General features: G+C 36.6%; 1 protein-coding gene across 2 annotated transcripts in view; it reads left to right on the top strand.

Moving 5' to 3' along the window:
* LOC149556330 (uncharacterized) overlaps positions 1 to 18487 on the top strand; it is a 220752-nt gene that overhangs the window by 107454 nt on the left and 94811 nt on the right. The gene's annotated exons all lie outside the window — the stretch shown is intronic.

Below are 18487 nucleotides of genomic sequence, written 5' to 3'. Positions count from 1 at the left end.
CGCACTGAAATCTATCAAGAAAATGGAATTAGAATAGTGAACTTTGCTTATTTTGATACAAAATGCCAAATATTCTCTTTCCACCTGAATTTGGTATTACCTAGATCCAATATGTTGTAAATTGTAAAAATAACTGTTCAAAGCACAAATATAAGTGCAATATAATAAAAATATCAATAGATTAGGAGCAGGTATATTTTAATTCAATGTGAAGGACTTTCTTGCCCATAGCTTTGGTCATAAAGATGAATGTATTTTACTAGATTCGTTCTGCTAGTAGATATTTTTCTAGGAGTACATAGACTTTCATTGGTTTGTCTTCTATACCCCCTAATGCCCTAAGCATTCCCCTGCAAGCATCCTTGAATCTTCTTTGGGCCCATTAACATATTAGAATAATATTTTCATTTTTATTTAGTCAATGGTCAATATTGTAATATTAAGTCTAGTTAAATAATTCATTGTAATTGCCTATATATGTACATTTCAATCTTTGAATAAAATCAAGCATTGTTTCAGAGCAGGCTATCTAAGAAATTTGCTAAAAAAATTATAATTCCAAATATTTCTTCTTTGAATTTTTTTGGTAAATTGTTGTTTAGCCAATATGGGTATTTTGTTCGATTTTTTTTGTTAAGGAATGTAAGATTTTTAGATAGAGTATTCTGATTTACTTATTCTCACATATTTGTATGACAATCTTTTCTTACTTAAGTAATCGAGATACTCTATTTAAAGATCTTACATTCCTTAACATGGTATCAAAGCCAAGTTGGTAGAGCAAGCACAAAGGTGATAATTTTCTTAAGATCGCTAACATCTTTTGAACATATCAATCATGGTGAATAACATTAGAGTTAAGGATAGACTAGAAGGTGCCTCTAATTTTGTTTCATGGAAAATTCGGATCAGAGGAATACTTCAAGAACTCGAATTGCAATCTTTTATAGATGAAAATAAGTAAATGCCTGAAGACTCAGATACCGATTCGTGCCGTGTAGCCTTGGATGCGAGATGCGTTTGGAAGCGCGTTGGATGCTGGCAAAGTGCGTTTATTGAGTGCTAACTTCTATTTACTGACCAAATTACACACACACATAGAGGCATCCATACGCATCCGTATCCCTTAAAAAAAAATCACACTTCCCGCATCTGCTTCCCACATCCCGTTTCTGAGTCCGCATCCAAATCGGTAACTTAGCCTAAAGATGAAACAAAAAAGACAACAAACTGTAAGAAAAGACACCTATCCGTAGTTCAATGTTACAAATGTGACAAATTTGGACATACTCATAAGTATTGTCCATAAAGAAAGAAAAATCCTATCAACATGGTCAAAGTCAAAGAAGGGTACAACTCATTATTTTTCCTTGCCTTGTCAAGTGAGTTGAACACTAATAGAAGCACTTGGATAGTGGACAATGGAACCTCTAGGCACATCATTGGCTTTAGAGATGAAATTGAAACACTTGAAGGATATTGTAATATCCTCTCTAATAATGGAAATCAACATGAAAGAGCTGACATCTCTAATTGAAATAATTAAATAATCTATTGAAGAATAAAATGATTATTTCAGGATCTATAATAAATTATTTATTAAAATCTTGGTTCAAGTAATCAATAAATTAATAATTAAATAAAATAAAGATTAAATATATTGTCCCTAATCATATCTCCTAAATGCCTATACTTACTACCTTATCCCCTAAGCACTCCAAATTGCAAAAAGATAGATTAAACAAATAATAATTGACCACCTGCACATGTGGTATCAATGATATGTCATTAGGGAAAGACGTAACCAATTGGATGTATGGGATATAAATATCACCACACACAAAGTAATAAAAGCAGTGAACATAGGGAAGTACAAAGAGGACATTTGGATCAAATCACCATGTGGACGCACAATCAAACCAAAGGACAAATTGGATGAGGCAAATCAAGATCGGGCAGAAACGAAAGGTGAACATGCATAAAGAAAAAGGACGTCATCAGCATAGCCACGTGGGAAACAACTGCACCCCAATCATTGATGAGTACAAACATTGTAAATACCAATTTATATCACATGGTGACATGGATGCGTGGTCTTTGGATATTGTGGACGAGACAATTAGTTTAAAGATCACAAGCGTAGACATCCGATCTTGCTAGTGAAATAATGAGTGCCACGTAACCGATAAGAGTAAAGGTACGCAGGGTGATATATGTGAGGCTTTACTTTGTTATCATTATTGTGGTAAAGTGATGTTTTCTTACACTATTATTATTATTGAATGTATTTTGTATTAAAATGTCAAATACATATAGTGCAAAAATATTTGCAATATACAAGGGTGTTGACAAGTTACTCTAGGAATGATATATGGAAATATAATTATTGAGTCTAAATATTGTCTAAGGTATTGATATTAGTTTATAAAGTGATATTTATGCACGTAAGTTAATTCATTATTTAGTACATATATTTCTTACAAAATGATTAAGAATCCATAGTGCCAGTATAATGACATTGCTCGCCTATATAAATGGCTCCGTGCCAGTATAGAGTCAGGAGTATTCTTTATATAAATGGTTAAGATGGGGATTGATGGAATCTTATAGTGCCAGTGGAAGAAGTGAGCTCCTCGTATAAATGGCTATCATGCCAGTGCGAGGGATGAGTAACCTTGTATAAATGGGTAGATGAGAATGACATAATGGCCAGAATTATGGCAAGAATTGTATATCTATAATTTTTTTTTTTTTTTTTGTTCTTTTTCTTTTGATCGGTAAGAGGCCGAAGCCAAGGTTAATTATTATTATTTGTTGTGATTAATTATTTCAATTATTAGTTAAGCTTGATTAGATTCAAACCCAAGACTTCTCAATTAAGAGGCTCACAATTTACCGTTGTGTTGTAGGCTCTTGCTTAGAATAGTATATCTTTAATTGTTAGTATTTAAACCTAACATTTATTTTGCAGGTATTAGTATTTCAAACCAACCCTAATAGTGGGGACATTACAGATATTCAACTGAAGAAGTAGCTATAGGAGACAACTCCACTTATCTTGTGAAAGGAATGGGGACCTGCTCAGTACAACTGAATTCTGGAGTTAACTTGCACCTAAAAGATGTCCTATTTGTTCCTAGAATCAAAACAAATCTTATCTCTGTAACCGGTCTAGCAGATCAAGGTATCGAATTGCCTTTCAAGAAAATAAAGTCCTGTGCTGGTCGGAAAATTCAAACATTAAAAATTGCATTTCTATTGGATTTAAAGAATGGAGTCTACACAAACTTTGTAATTCCTCAAATCTATCCCTAAACCATGAAATTGGGAAAACCAATGAGATTTGGCATAGAAGACTAGGGCACCTAAATTTCTGAACTTTACCTTCTATAGAGAAAATTGTAAAAGGCTTCCCTAACCATAATCGTGAACATGAAGGGATAAGTAAAGGGTGTGCATTAGGGAAGAACCTTGAAACTCCTTTTCATCATAGTGAACATAAATTAAAAAACATTCTTGAACTCATTCATACTGACCTATGTGGACCCATATCGGTACCTTGATTAAGAGGATACTCTTACTACATCATCTTTGTGGATGATTCTTCTAGAAAAACTTGGATATGTTTTCTTAAACTAAAAGAGTCAAATGAGGTTCTATCCAAATTCAAAGAATTCAAAGCCTTAGTTGAAAATCAAACTAGGAAGAAGATCAAAATTCTAAGATTTGATAATGGATGAGAATTTACCTCCAAGAACTTGAGAGAATTTTGTATTTCAGTTGAGATTAAGAGGGAATATACTGTACCATATAATCCTCAACAAAATGGAGTAGCAGAAAGGAATAATAGAACCATTATTAAAGTAGCTAAGGCTATGATGCATGATCAAAATATGCATACAACATTTTGGGACAAAGCATTCAATACTGTTGTATATATTCAAAACAGATGCCCTCATGCAATACTAGAAAATGTAACTCCTGAAGAAGTCTTCATAAGGAACAAACTTGATCTAAGTCACTCACGAATCTTCGGTTGTCTTGTATATATTCATATTCCTAAGGAGAAAAGAACTAAACTAGAGCCCTCAAGAAAGAAAGGCATATTTGTCGGCTATAATGATTCTTCCAAAGCCTACAGAGTATATGTCCCTGGGTCAAGGACAATTAAAATCAGTAGAGATGTCAAGTTTGATGAAAATATTGCGTACAAAACATCTAAAGATGTAGAAGAATCTAATGATGATCCCATTCTTGAGGATAATGAAAATACTATGATTGAGAGGGAGAGTTGTATAGCAGATAATGAACCCACAACACCTAATTTTAAGAATAACTCACTCAATAAGAAAAGGCCCTTATGGGTAAGAGAAATGATTGAAGAAAACAATGTGACCCTTGATGAAATCCTTAGAGAAACCAAGAAGACAAGGAATCATTCATATTATGTTACTCACACAAATGAGCACTAATTCTGAACCTTCTAATGTTGAAGAAGCCTTAAAACCCCAAGTTTGGAAGGATGCCATGATTGAGGAATATCAATCTGTATCGAAAAATGATGTATGAGATATTGTACCAAGAGCCAACGATAAATCAGTCGTCCCTTAAGATGGTTATTCAAAATAAAACAAGCACCTGATGGTGGCATTGAAAAATACAAGACCAGGTTTGTGGCCAGAGGATTTTCACAGAAGGAAGGAATTGATTATGATGAAACATTTGCTTTGTTGCTCGTTACACATCTCTCAGAACCATAATTGCAATAGCCGCATCCAAAGGTTGGAAGGTACATCAGATGGATGTAAGACAACATTCCTGAATGGAGTCATCAATGATGAAGTATACCTAGAATAGCCAGAAGTATTTGTTATCCATGACAAGAAATCACGTGTGCAAACTGAAGAAGGCTCCATATGGTCTTAAACAAGCACCCAGGGCCTGGTATGAGAGAATAGATAACTACCTTGTCAAACTGGGGTACTCAAGAAATGAAGCAGAGCTTTACATATACTTAAAAGAAATCAAAGGGAGATATGCTCATACTAGTTCTCTATGTTGAAGATCTTCTAATAATAGGTGACGACCATCTTATTGCTAAATGTAAGCAAGACCTTATATTTGAATTTGAGATGAAGGACTTAGGTCTTCTACTTTACTTCTTGGGATTAAAAGTAAGATAAAAGGAACAATGTATCTTTCTAAACCAGGAGAAGTATACTATTGACATATTGAAAAGACCTAGTATGATGGACTACAAACCGTTATCCACACCTATGAAGACAAATATTTATAAACTCAACACTAAAGCACATGAATTTGAGGCAATTGATGCTACATATTACAAACAAATAATTGGATCCTTGATGTACTTGGTGAAAACACGTTCTGATATTTATTATGCTACAAATGCACTAAGCCAGTTTATGTGTATATCTAAGAAGATTCATCTCATGGCAACAAAACACATTTTGAGGTACTTGCGAGGCATTGTTGGACTTGGTCTAAAATATGACAAAGTTGAGTTACAACTTCATGGTTTTTTAGATTCTGATTGGGCTAGATGTTCCACTGATTGGAAGAGCACTACAGGATGTTGTTTTTGTCTTGGATTTGCAATGATATCCTGGTTTAGTAAGAAGCAATCTTTTGTTGCTCGGGGTTCCACTGAAGCGGAGTACATAGCTGCATCAATGGGAGCTTGAGAAGTAGTATGGTTAACAAAGTTGCTAGTTGGACTATTTGGGAAGCCTCTAAAACGTACAACGATACATTGTGATAATCAAAGCTGTATGAAACTCTCGGTGAATCCAGTCTTTCATAATAGATCAAAGCATATAGAGAATACCATTCACTACATTAGGAATATGGTAGATAGGGGTGTCATCAAGTTGGAATATATTAGCACTGAAGAGTAGTCTGTTGACATATCGAGCAAACCTCTTGCAAAGTTGAAAGTGGAATATTTCAAAGGAAAACTTGGTATGGAAAAATTATTGTAATGTTTAACTACTAATACAAAAATCTCAGTTTTGTATATATGTGTGTGTGTCTTCGTTGATTAAAGAGTTACTTTTGTGCACGTGTTGTTTATGAAAGGTGATGATCTTTCATTATTTTGAGATGTTAGGTCTCTATTGTAAGGTGATGACCTCAACAATAGACTGACCTGTTATCATAGACTTCATTAAATTATCATTGTTGACTCCATCAAGTTTTTCTTCTCTTGGGTTGTGCCGGATACCATGATACTACTTGTGTTGTTATTTGTTAAAGCCTTGATTTGTTGTCATATTAAGACTACATTAAAATGTTGTCTTAGAATTATGCTGGAAATCATGACAATAAGCATGATAGAGTTAGTCCCGGAATGAGCCGGATATCGTGATTCTTATTAGGTTTTTTTGAGATCAAGGTTAATTGTCTGATAGACTATTTATTGTCCTGGAAAGTGCCAGAATTCAGATAATTATTATGATACTCTTGTTGATGAGTACACTGTAGGTGCAAATTGTTGGATTGTTCAGTTCCTCCCTCACTAAGAGGGAGTGATTAAATATGGTATCAGTTGGATCTGATCAAGGAAATACCAGTGTATATATTTATAATCCTGATCAGATCCGATAACTACATGGTGATTCATTGCCTTGCCCAGATCGGGCATCTATCCCTGTGCTTAGTCTGATCAAAGACTTCCGACATTATATATTTCTGCGACCATATGAATGGTGATTATTGTTTATGTATCAGTATAAATATTGCTCTGAGATTGGGTCTGCATATTGTGCGCCCAGAAATGATTACAATGGAGAGTTATAATGCCCTGAGGTTATCAGGCCCTAAACCATAATCATCTTGTGTTACCAAGAGTCATGTCCATGTAGGGACATGACCCTACATGGCACATGCCATGTAGAGTCATGTCTCTACATGGACATGATTTCTCCTATTCATATTTATATTTTTTCGACTGATTGAGAGAAAGCATCAATAAAATCCATGCTACTATCTCAAGCAACTGCGATCTCAATATAAATATATTACATTATCATTAGTGGTCTTCTGTATATATATATATATAAACCAGTATTATAGACAGAAATCTTGCACAGATTGATAACTTGGTTATTGTCATCACAGAGATATATCAGTCACTATCTTGATTCCTTAAGTAAGAACAGATTGTCATATAAATATCTGAGAATAAGTAAATCAGAATACTCTATCTAAAGATATTACATTCCTTAACGTTTTTTTTTCAAATGCCTGTGCTTTTCGAAGGACGAGGCTTGCCACAATTTGTTCTTTCCAAGTGTTTGTGGCTGTGGCTTCCTGTGAAATTGTGGATATCTATAGCCTAAATCATGATTGTGTCTTTTTCTTTACTCTTGAGGGTTTTTGCATCATTTTTTGACTTTGTTTTTGTGGTTTTGAGTTGCCTGGCTTCTACTCGCACGTTCGCTTTTCTTCATCTGTGTTTTCTTTGTGCAAGTAGATCAACCTCAGACCAATACAATTCTATAATGCAAAAGAACAACAGAAAACATTAGGAAAATGCAGAAATAGATGTACTTTTATTGCTTCAATTCCAAAACTGTCCAATCCAAACTTTTGGGTCATACAATGGAGGCATATCTATGCCTACACCATCAGATGTCACCTTCCAACTGACCCCAATGACCAAATGACAACTTATTTTAAAAGTTGTCAACAAAAAATGTTGAAGTGTCATTGACAACATTGAGTAACTTTTGACATCTTTTCCCAAATTATAAACAAATATTAAAAATGGTCCCATAGGGTCCCCAATGGTTTCAAAAGACCTTAGTTACATCAAATACATTAAAACAAAACTAAAGTAAATTTTTTTATATTATTTGGGTCCTACACCATAGTCTTGAGGAGAAGAAAAATTCAAGTTCCACTCGAGTTTAGACTTGCGACTGTGTATCCCTGTTGAATTATGACATTCTGGACCTTAATGTGGCATCCTCCAGGGGTAGATCTTTCCATTTGCCCAGGTACTGGAAATAGGTCTTCTTTCTTGTCCTTTTTGTGTCAGCAATGGTTTGCAACCCAAAGGCCTGCTTGGTAGGAGATTTCTAACAAATTCTTTGTCTTAGATTACTGTTGAACTTGTATCATCACTTGCTCCAAGATCTTCTCCGTCCTTGTAATGAACTTCCTCTTCACATCAATTGTGTGCTTGTGCTTGTCAATACCCCTGTTTTAGGTTATCCTTGACCTATTCATCTTTTCCTTTCATGTCCTCCATCTACTGTTGTGCCTTTTTATCTTCTGCTTATCAGGCATACTATCCTTTGGCATGAAAGTAATCGAGTGGCCAATATCCACCCTTGAAGGCAAAGAGTTGAACATTTTGTCTACCACTGTAATGGAATGGCCAATATCCACTCTTGAAGGCAAAGAGTTGAACATTTTGCCTACCACTGTATCAACATACTTTCTAAGACAACCCTGGATCCCCAACATCACATTGTTCCTATTTCTGCTATCATAGCATTTCTAGATTTTGGAATGGCTGCAAGGTCCATGTCCTCCTCTTCCACCATTGATCATTGCATTACTCTAAGATATCTCATTGAGAGAGTGTGGGAGAAGCAAGGAGAGGAAGCTTTTTGGTGCTTTGTTTACTTTAGGAAAGATTTCGATACCGTCCCTAGGGATAAACTATGGAATAGAATGGAAGAATTGAAATCCCAATAGAGTACAGGGCTGCTGTTTATATGTTTTATGAATAGGTTAAAGCAAAAATCAGAACCAAAGTGGGCATGCCAGAGTGCTTTGGCAGCAATGTGGGGTCAAACAAGGTTGTTTGGCCTCTATATTGACAAGCTGGAGGATTGGCTAAACAAAGCTAATGGAGAAGGAATTCAACTAGCTGATTATGTGATTAGGCTGCTTCTTTATGCTGATGACCTTATCCTCATTGCTAGGCTGAGGGAACGTTTGAGTAATTTAGAACCTTTTGCACTGCGGTGGGGATGGAAGTCAACACCTCTAAGACTAAGATCATGGTCCTTTCCTTGAAGAAAAGAAAACAACTTACCTTCATATTAAGGGCAACACGTTAGAAATTGTGGAAGAATACAAGTATTTGGGGATCGATTTCGATTACTGGCTAGGTTGAGAGACATGTAGATCAAAAAGAATATATGGGGGTGGAAGGCCTCTTACCTTCTTCAGAACGGATGTAGGAAAGTAGAGTTATGGGATTGGAAGACTAGAAAAATCCTCTTTGGGCTGTTGGTGATTCCAGTTGTTCTTTATGAGAGCGAGATATGGGGGAGTAGCGTATCAAACCACAAATGGTGACAAATAGAAAGAATACAAAACCATTTCATTACCACTAACCTCAAATTCAAGTCAAGAGTTCCCTACGAGATTCTTTTGGCAGAGGCAGGCATGTTCCTGGTGGAGGCCTCGGCAATTATTCGATTGCTGAGCTCTCTATAAAAAGTGGGTAAAATGGATGCGCATCGCTGGCCTAGAATGACGGTTGATAAGGAGCTAGATTGTCGGAAGAGGACATGGAAGAAACAAAACAACAAATGGTTCAACAAATGGAACATTGACTACTAAGAGTGCTCGGAAACCAACTTAGAAATTAAAAAATGGGTGGTAGAAAAAATCAGGTCTACCATGTGGACAAATCAGATAGGTAGAAAAAAATATTACCAGGTCAAAGAGTTTAACCCTGCATGCAAACATGGCGACAAAGATTACTTAGGAGCCGAGATCAAAGGAAAGGCAGCAATTTTAATAGCCCAATTACACTGTTTGAGATGTGAAACTGGCAGAGAAAAGGTTCCTAAATAGGACTGGGAGGACAAAATTTGTAGGTTTTGCAATGAGGGAGTGGTGGAAATAGAATGACATTATGTGAAAGATTGCATTGCATACGAGGATATACGCAACCAGTACAAGGACACTTTACAGGTGAACAGCATGAAAGAGCTTTTTGAAGGGCCAAGACTTCACAAGGGGACCATCTTAAGCAGATCCACAACAAAAGGGACAACTTGGAGAAATCTCAACAGACTTACTAATGGGTCTTCTTTTGGTCCTTTAGACCGTTGGTCTTGTGGATGTCATTAAAATCTTTCATTTCATTTTCTTTGTCTTTATGAACTCCTTCCTACTTACCTTCATCATCACGTTAGATCCCATGGTTTGTGCTTTGTCTTCCTCTTCTAATAGTGCCGTGTTATAGTAGAGTGTATCCTTCTTTATCCCATAAGTATTCCTTCTTCCATCATACTTGGCATACCTATCAAATTGCCATGGTCTAACAAGGAGTAGATGGCAAACACTCTATCATTATATCCCCTCATACTGAAATCTACCCAACTTTGATCATTCACCAAAACATGTTGACCCTTATTTAACCAAGAGACTTTGTAAGGAGTAGTATGTGGCATTGTTCTTCAGTTTTAACTCTACCATTTCTAGAGAAACAATATTGTCAGTCCTACTGGAAACAATTACTCTGCAACATTTACCTTGTGATGTACATGTAGTCCTAAAGAGTGATTTTCTTTGGTGGGGTTCCCTCTCCATGAGAACTTTGATCAAGATTCTCCCTACCATGAGAGACTCGCCAACTTCTAGATCTGCATTATATGATGGAGAATTTACACTTTCTCTATCCTCTCCTTTTGCAAATTGATTTCATCTTTTTCCAAATAAAGTAGATGATTGATTCTCAGGACATTGCCATGCTTGGTGGCTTGCAAATTATTGCAGTTATAGCATTTCGTAGTGAATTTATTTGATCCCCTTCCTTGGTGTCCAAATTTGCTTCTGTTATTGGGTCTTCTTCTCCAAAAACTACTCCTTGATTCTGAGATTTGTTCTTGAGAGTTACTTGCCTCTCCTTGAAACTCTTCAAACTATCCTCTACCAACAGAAGTTGTCTTTCCCCTTTCTCTACTTTACTATCTTGCCTTCTTTTGAATTTATCTTCAGCCTTTATTGCCAACTTATAACACTCTTCCACAGTTTTTGGGGTTACAAGACTTTATTGATCTGTAGCTTGTATCACAACCCATTGGTGTATCTTTCCACTTTCTTCACATCATTGGCTATCTGGTCTACGCTTATGCTCAATTTGTTGAACTCCTCAGCATAGTCTTTGACATTCATCTTTTTGTTTAAGATTTTGAAGTCTTTTGTAAATCTGATGGCATAGTCATTAGATATAAATTTGCCCTTGAGTTAGGCAACCATCCTATCCCAAGAGTTTATTTTGGATTTCTTCTTCTTCCTCCTTTCATCTTTCATATAGTCCCACCAAAGTAACACATGGCCCTTCAACTTTGTCTGGGGCAACTACACCCTATGTTCTTCTGGTACATTGTCATAATTCAGTGCTCCTATCCAATCCAAAAGTTCTTTACTATCCAAGTTTTCTTCATATGTTGGAAAATCCATCTTTATCTTTGGACCTTCTACTTTGACTACCTTCAGTAGCTTTGGAAATTTCAAGTCTTCAAGATCCAAATCTTCTTGGGACCTACGTGGAGTTCTTCTTCTTCTTAGTCACTCAAATTTCCTATGGGTAATCCTCTTCTCTAACTTGTTTTAACTACGGAAAGCCTTGGTTGAAGGGTTTTTGTCAACTCCCTCATCTCCCTCGTCTCTCTTCCATGTTTCTCCTTCAACTCGCTCACCTATCTAGCAACTAGATTTCCTTTTGAAGACATTCTTGCTTCTCTTCACTTCAACTTTTCTCTCTTCTTGACCACCTTCACTTTGATACCAATTTGATATAGAGATAGGGGCATTCCTATGGTTTCAACATACAAAAATAATGAGCAAAGGTCTCATGCTTCTAGGCTCCATTAGATGCATTACGTAGGCCTTTGGGCTTGGGCAATTAATCATGGCTTGGACAACCATCACACAAGCATAGGCACACTTGATCTTAGCAACTGATCTTGGTTTTTAAAGATAGGGTTCATACCAAAGTATTGGTTCTCAACAATGCTCCACACCCAAACTTGTCAATCTGAAGACTTCCTCTATGGAAACGACCCTTATAGGTGATCACAATTCTAACCTAAGGTCTCTACAAGTTAACCCTCTTATCTTTGACTTGGAGCACTCTACACAAAGCTTTCAAATAATGAGAAACTTCCATTACAACTCTGTATGCAGTAGTCATACCATTGTTTACAATCACGAGGCTTGGTGGTCTTATTAGGACAATCAATAAAAAGGCTTTTCCTCTTACACGCATTGAATCTACCATGACTGTTTGGCTTGGGAGGGTCCCCACACATGTATCAATACCTTGCATATGACACTTTAACCTTTTCAACTTCTTTGACTTTGTAATTGGCTTCCTTAGTTTCATACATATGGATATTAGATTGTCCATGGGTTCATTACATGTGCAAATTTCCACACGAATTTGCAAATTTTGAATATTAAAGTACATATAAAAACATGAACTTCACTAAGCTTCATAATTCTCTACGGGCGTAAAGCATATATAATCATCTTTCTTCTCGATTTGTTACCCTAGGTAGGTTGTCAACCTATTTTCACAAAAAATGCAATATTGTAATGTCTCCTTTTTAGCTCACCATGGTTGGTGGTTTGGATTACTTATCAATGACCATCGTAGGCTAAGTCAGATGGTTAGGGGATCTTCATTGGTTGAACCAAAGGCCAATTACTATTCCAAAGGACAAGAGAGTTCATAATTACTCTTCATTTGTTTGAGTTTGGCAAACTTATTATATATGGTAATTGTCAATTTCAAGAAAGTTAGGATTTCAATCTTTAGCAAAGCACCCGGATAAGTTTGTGGTGGTGTTCAGACTTGGCACTATTGGCTTTAGTAGTTATTTGGAGACTTACTATTTATAGTAAGTTAGTTCCGCACAGTTACTAATTTTGGCAGGCCATTGGGATGTTTGGCACTAGTAGTATATATCTGGATTTATAGTTGATTACTTGGAGGAGATTTTCTAGCCGGTGTTCATAATTATTTTATTATTAAAGTATTAATCTATTAATAATATATTATTAAGGCCAATTATAAAATAATAAAATGAATGGGCCAAGTTATGTAATTAGTGTGCACTTAATGACTTGATTATAAAGGGGGCACATTAATTATTATAAAGCAAGGTCAACGGCATACTATAGAAAGACAAATAATTTAATGTGAAAAGTTGATAAATTGAACCAAGTGAGAATAATATTAAAAAGATTCTCAATAGAAATTGACTCGTTATGTTATGCTTGCTTTTTGACATGGCCTGGAGTTTTTTCTTGGGAATTGAGAAGAAACTACTGTTTCTGCAATTCTTGGCATTGGAAGGTGACAATTCTTCAATGTTTTGGCAATTCGAGATGGTGAGAGATCTATGCAATTTTGCTTATTAGTGATGGCTTGCCGGAGCAATAATCGTGCTTCAATTTGACAGTTTGGGAAGTTATTTGTTTGAGTTGGAAGAATAAGTAATTATTATACCAGCTAGCTACAAGGAAACAGAACCTTCATGGTTGATTGAGAGCTGTCTTTGAGACAGCCACCACCTAACCCGAGCGATTTGGGTGGGTCTTCAAAGCTAGGCATTTGGCCTCTAACAGTGTTCAATTTGCATACGGTGTTTATTAGACTTCTAAATTGGGTTTCTAGAGGATTATTCTCATTGTGTGGTGATTATTGAAGCAAGCTGGCAATATTAGATTGGCTGCATTTGATTGTAGGTTTCTTATATTTGCTGTGATTTCCATTTATATATTTTATTTACCCATGTTATGCTTAGTTTTAATTAATTACTGAAATAGCAGCCTTAGGAGATTTGCAAGTTCGAATTTTACATTTGATGTCTTTAATGATTTGTGAAGTCCATGATATATATATGCAATTCCAAAACAACACAAAAAAAATACACATTTCTATAAACTAAAACAGAGGATTGGCAGTTGTACAGAGTTGAGACAGCAGGGCTGATTACATATCTCTCTCTTCAAACTCATCAAATGCCGATGAGAAGTGCATTACAAAGTAGATTCACATATCTTTTGATCCCAATTGGTCTGAGATCAAGATATGAAATATACAGGTACAGATTGCTGCAACAGGGCTGTTATAGAAAAATCTGGAAGTGGAGGTCACTAATTTGATCATAACTTTCATAAAATACAGTGAAAATCTACCGAATCAAGTGCATATGAAAGACAAAACATTCCTGTATCATTCACAATCAACCCTAGACCAGTACAATTCCGTACAATGCAAAAGAACAGCAGAAAACTTTAGGAAACTGCAGAAATAGATGTATTTTTATTGCTTCAACTCCAAAAATTTCAAATCCAAACTTTCGTAGAATGGAGACCTATTTATGCCTATACGTAGAGTTATAGGACTCTGAGTTTTGGCAGGACTCTGCGAGTCCTGAGCTGAGTCGTGGCTTTAGAGTTTTTTGGCCTGTGGACTCAGACTCAGACAAGTCCTGCAGAGTCTTGCTAGGGCTCGCAGAGACTGTGGACTCTGCTGACTTGGCCAATCCTGTGACCAGGGCTCTGATGGGGCCAGCTGAGCCATAAAGTAAAAAATGAACTTTTTAAGTTGTTTTTAATGATAACCTTTGGCTTATATATATCCCTTCTCTAAGACCTTAGAAGGTCATTCCATCACTTGCAAACTCAAAGACAACATATAATGAAGCACGAGGATGTTGGATTTGTAGCATCTGTCGGATATCTTCTATTTGATTATTGCTCAGAAGGAACCGCACACATGCATGCACGCGCACAGACACACATAGACACACACACGTGCACGCGCGCAGATGGATGCACGTGCATGCGCACGCACACGCACATGCACATACGCACGCACACATGCGCACACACACAGAGACATAGACATATAGACACACACACACATGTAGACATATGCGGACACAGACGCAGACATACATGCAGACACACACAGACACACACACACACACAGACGCACACGCGTGCACACACACACACACAGACATAGACACATAGACACACACACACACACACACAGACACACACGTACACGTAGACACAGACACACACTCAGACACACACAGACGCAGACGTAGACACACCCACACACGTAGATGCGCACACACACATGCACACACGCACACACACACGCACACACGCACACACACGCACACACACACATGCACACAGACACAGACACAGACACACGCAGACACACGCAGACACACACAGACACACACACACACGCAAATGCACAGACACACACACCCAGACGCACACGCGGACACACACACACGCGCACAGACGCAGACACACACACACGCAGACGCACACGCGCACACACACACATGTAGACGCACACGGAGACACACACACACACACAGACACAAACACACACACAGACACACGCAGACACACACACACACAGACACACACGTAGACACACGCAGACGCACACACAGACACACACGCAGACACACACGCACACATAGACACACATGCAGACGCGCACACACACATGCTAACGCGCTGACACACATGCAGATGCGCACACACACAGACACACACACGCACACACACACATAGAGACACATGCACACACAGACACACACACACACACACACACACAGACACACGCACACACACACACACAGACACACGCACACATAGACACACACAAACACGCACATGCAGACACACGCACACACACACACGCACACACACGCGCGCACACACACACACACACACGATTTAGGATAATTGTTAAGGGTTTTATCATATAGAAACATGACTAGCATGTAGAGCCATGTCTCTACATGAGACCGAACACCTTAATTCTTATATATACAAAGTGGCATGATCGTTTGAAACACACACACACACACAATTAAGGATAATTATTAAGGGTTGTATCACATAGAAACATGACTGGCATGTAGAGCCATGTCTCTACATGAGACCCAACACCCTAATTCTTATATATACAAAGTGGCATGATGGTTTGGACACACACACACACACACACACACACACACACGATTAAGGATAATTGTTAAGGGTTGTATCATATAGAGACATGACTGGCATGTAGAGCCATGTCTCTACATGAGGCCCAGCACCTCAATCCTTATATATACAAAGTGGCATGATCGTTTGGAAACACATCAATACAACACATGCTATTACCAGCAATCTGCATACTTATATCCACCTGTGATTAAAAGAAGGAAGCATCAGCATTATTCATTGAAGGATTCAAATACAAGTAAGATATCAAGATTCATTTCTTGAAGGATCTAGTTATATCCTCACTGTGATAATTATCAGAATTATAGCAGTCAAGTTTGAACATAATTTAAGGAATAAAGTTCTGCCTCTGATCTCGGTTTTTCTTAACATGGGAAGCATTCTTACAGTCATAGGGCAGATTGCATAAGATTAGTAACGGTATTATAGCATGGACAGCATTTTTGATGAATGGATACATTACTGTCATGATATAGACAGAAGGAGGATACTAGTTAGATAAAAGGATAGTTAATAACCAAGGTTGCATGGGTACTCGTACCCACACCCCTGGTACTCGTACCCACGTATCCAAGTACCGGGTACACGTATCCCACGTACCGGGTACTCGGTGGAGAGCATCATAGCTAAGGACCTTGATTAAGATTCTGATTTTTTTTTTGGTTTTTTAATTTTTGTATTAGCTTGTTGTTTATCAACCTTAATTCAATACCAAATCAGTTTGAAACTTTGATACTCATTAACAATAAACTTTATCATTGTTCAAGTCATAAGTTTATCATTTGCAATATGTCATTGTCATATGATTTAGGATCTTTTTGTTCATGTTTAAAGTCTGCCTTCTTTGTTATGCATCTAAGCATTTATCATGTATTATTATTTCAAACATATAGCAAATCTGAAACTGAAAACAATACATTACATTTGCAAACTTTATCACTGTTCTTCTTTTGAAAAACCATTGCCATGACTCATAATTTCAGATTTTTTATAAATAAAAAAGTATATTTTTAAAATAAGTTTGACATACCCAAGTACCTCTGTCCCCTATTATGAAAAATACTTTAAACATTAAACATTCAGCAATAGCATATGTGTGTGTGTATATATATATATATATATTATAATTTGACTTATGGCTCATATTTTCAAATTTCTTGTTTTGAATGCTCAATGTCATGACTCATGACATATATTTTGATTTTTGTATTTTCTATAAAATATTAATTATATAGAAAAAATTAGGCCTACACACGTACCCCCGTCCCCTATTTTGAAAAATATACGTACCCGTACCTGTTCTCGTACCCGTTCCCATTCTCGTACCCACGTACCCGTGCAACCTTGTTAATAACACACATCCCATAAGTATGTTGTAATGAATATTTCAAAACAGATCATAAATAGAGTGCATCACAGTAGTCAATATAATGCATAACACGAGGTATAACAATGTTGGGAGCAAAGAATGATCAGGACTCTCATATGATATGAGATGGTTGTTCAAATCAATGATATGCATAAAAGACCCAAGTACAGCAATATACAAGCACAGTCACAACATTAATTTGGACATTGGGTATTAGGGAAGAACGTTTAAGAAGATATGTAGCAGTGGAAAGATAAATTATAATTATCAATAAGCAGTCCAGAGATCAACCAAAGACAGTGATATATGCATCTATGTCAAGGTCAATGACCCTAGTACAGAGTAGAAGCTCCATGATTTGAAAGAGGAACAATGCACAATATTAATTGTATTATTGCAGTACTAAAGAACTGAGATGGGGAAGATGTGGAAAGCAGTAGTAAAAGAAGATAGTAAAGCAGTGGACTTTGAAGCCAATAAAGTGTAGTGAAATGATGAATATTGTAGACATTTGACTGTTACACTATGTATATTTCTAATGTGTTATTTAGGAAGTAGTTTAACAATGAATTATTTCTTTCAGAAACTGACATTTATACTTATGTGATCAATGTAATGTTGTGTATGTGTGCAAAGTAGCTGCTATCTATCTCAATTATTGTGTCTTTAATGTCAATTGACTAAATGATGCATGAAAATAATTTTAAATCCTTCAAAATCTTTGAATTTCTTGGATTTTCCCATTTGCCAAGTGTGGATGCTGAGTTTGAGGCTTGTATTTATGCCTATACTACCTTTCGACACCCTCCAACTGACCCCAACTACCAAATAACATCTTATTTTAAAAGTTGTCAACAAAAAATGAAAAGTTGTCATTAAGAACTATTACGAGGTAATTGGTAAATACTTCCTTGTTAATAACAGAGACCGAAAGGTCAATTTATACAAAAGAATGAGACGATGTTTCCTTAAGAAACGATTGTAAAGAATAGAAACATTCTATTCCAGAGAAAGCAAAAAACGAAAGCAAACTAAAGCTAAAGATATTTACAAGATAACCATTAA

This window comes from Cupressus sempervirens, chromosome 5, assembly GCF_028749045.1.
Source record: "Cupressus sempervirens isolate cs-2001-9-10 chromosome 5, ASM2874904v1, whole genome shotgun sequence".
NCBI classification, from domain to species: domain Eukaryota; kingdom Viridiplantae; phylum Streptophyta; class Pinopsida; order Cupressales; family Cupressaceae; genus Cupressus; species Cupressus sempervirens.
The sequence above is the reverse complement of the archived record's forward strand: the minus strand, read 5'-3'. Positions and strand labels throughout refer to the sequence as shown.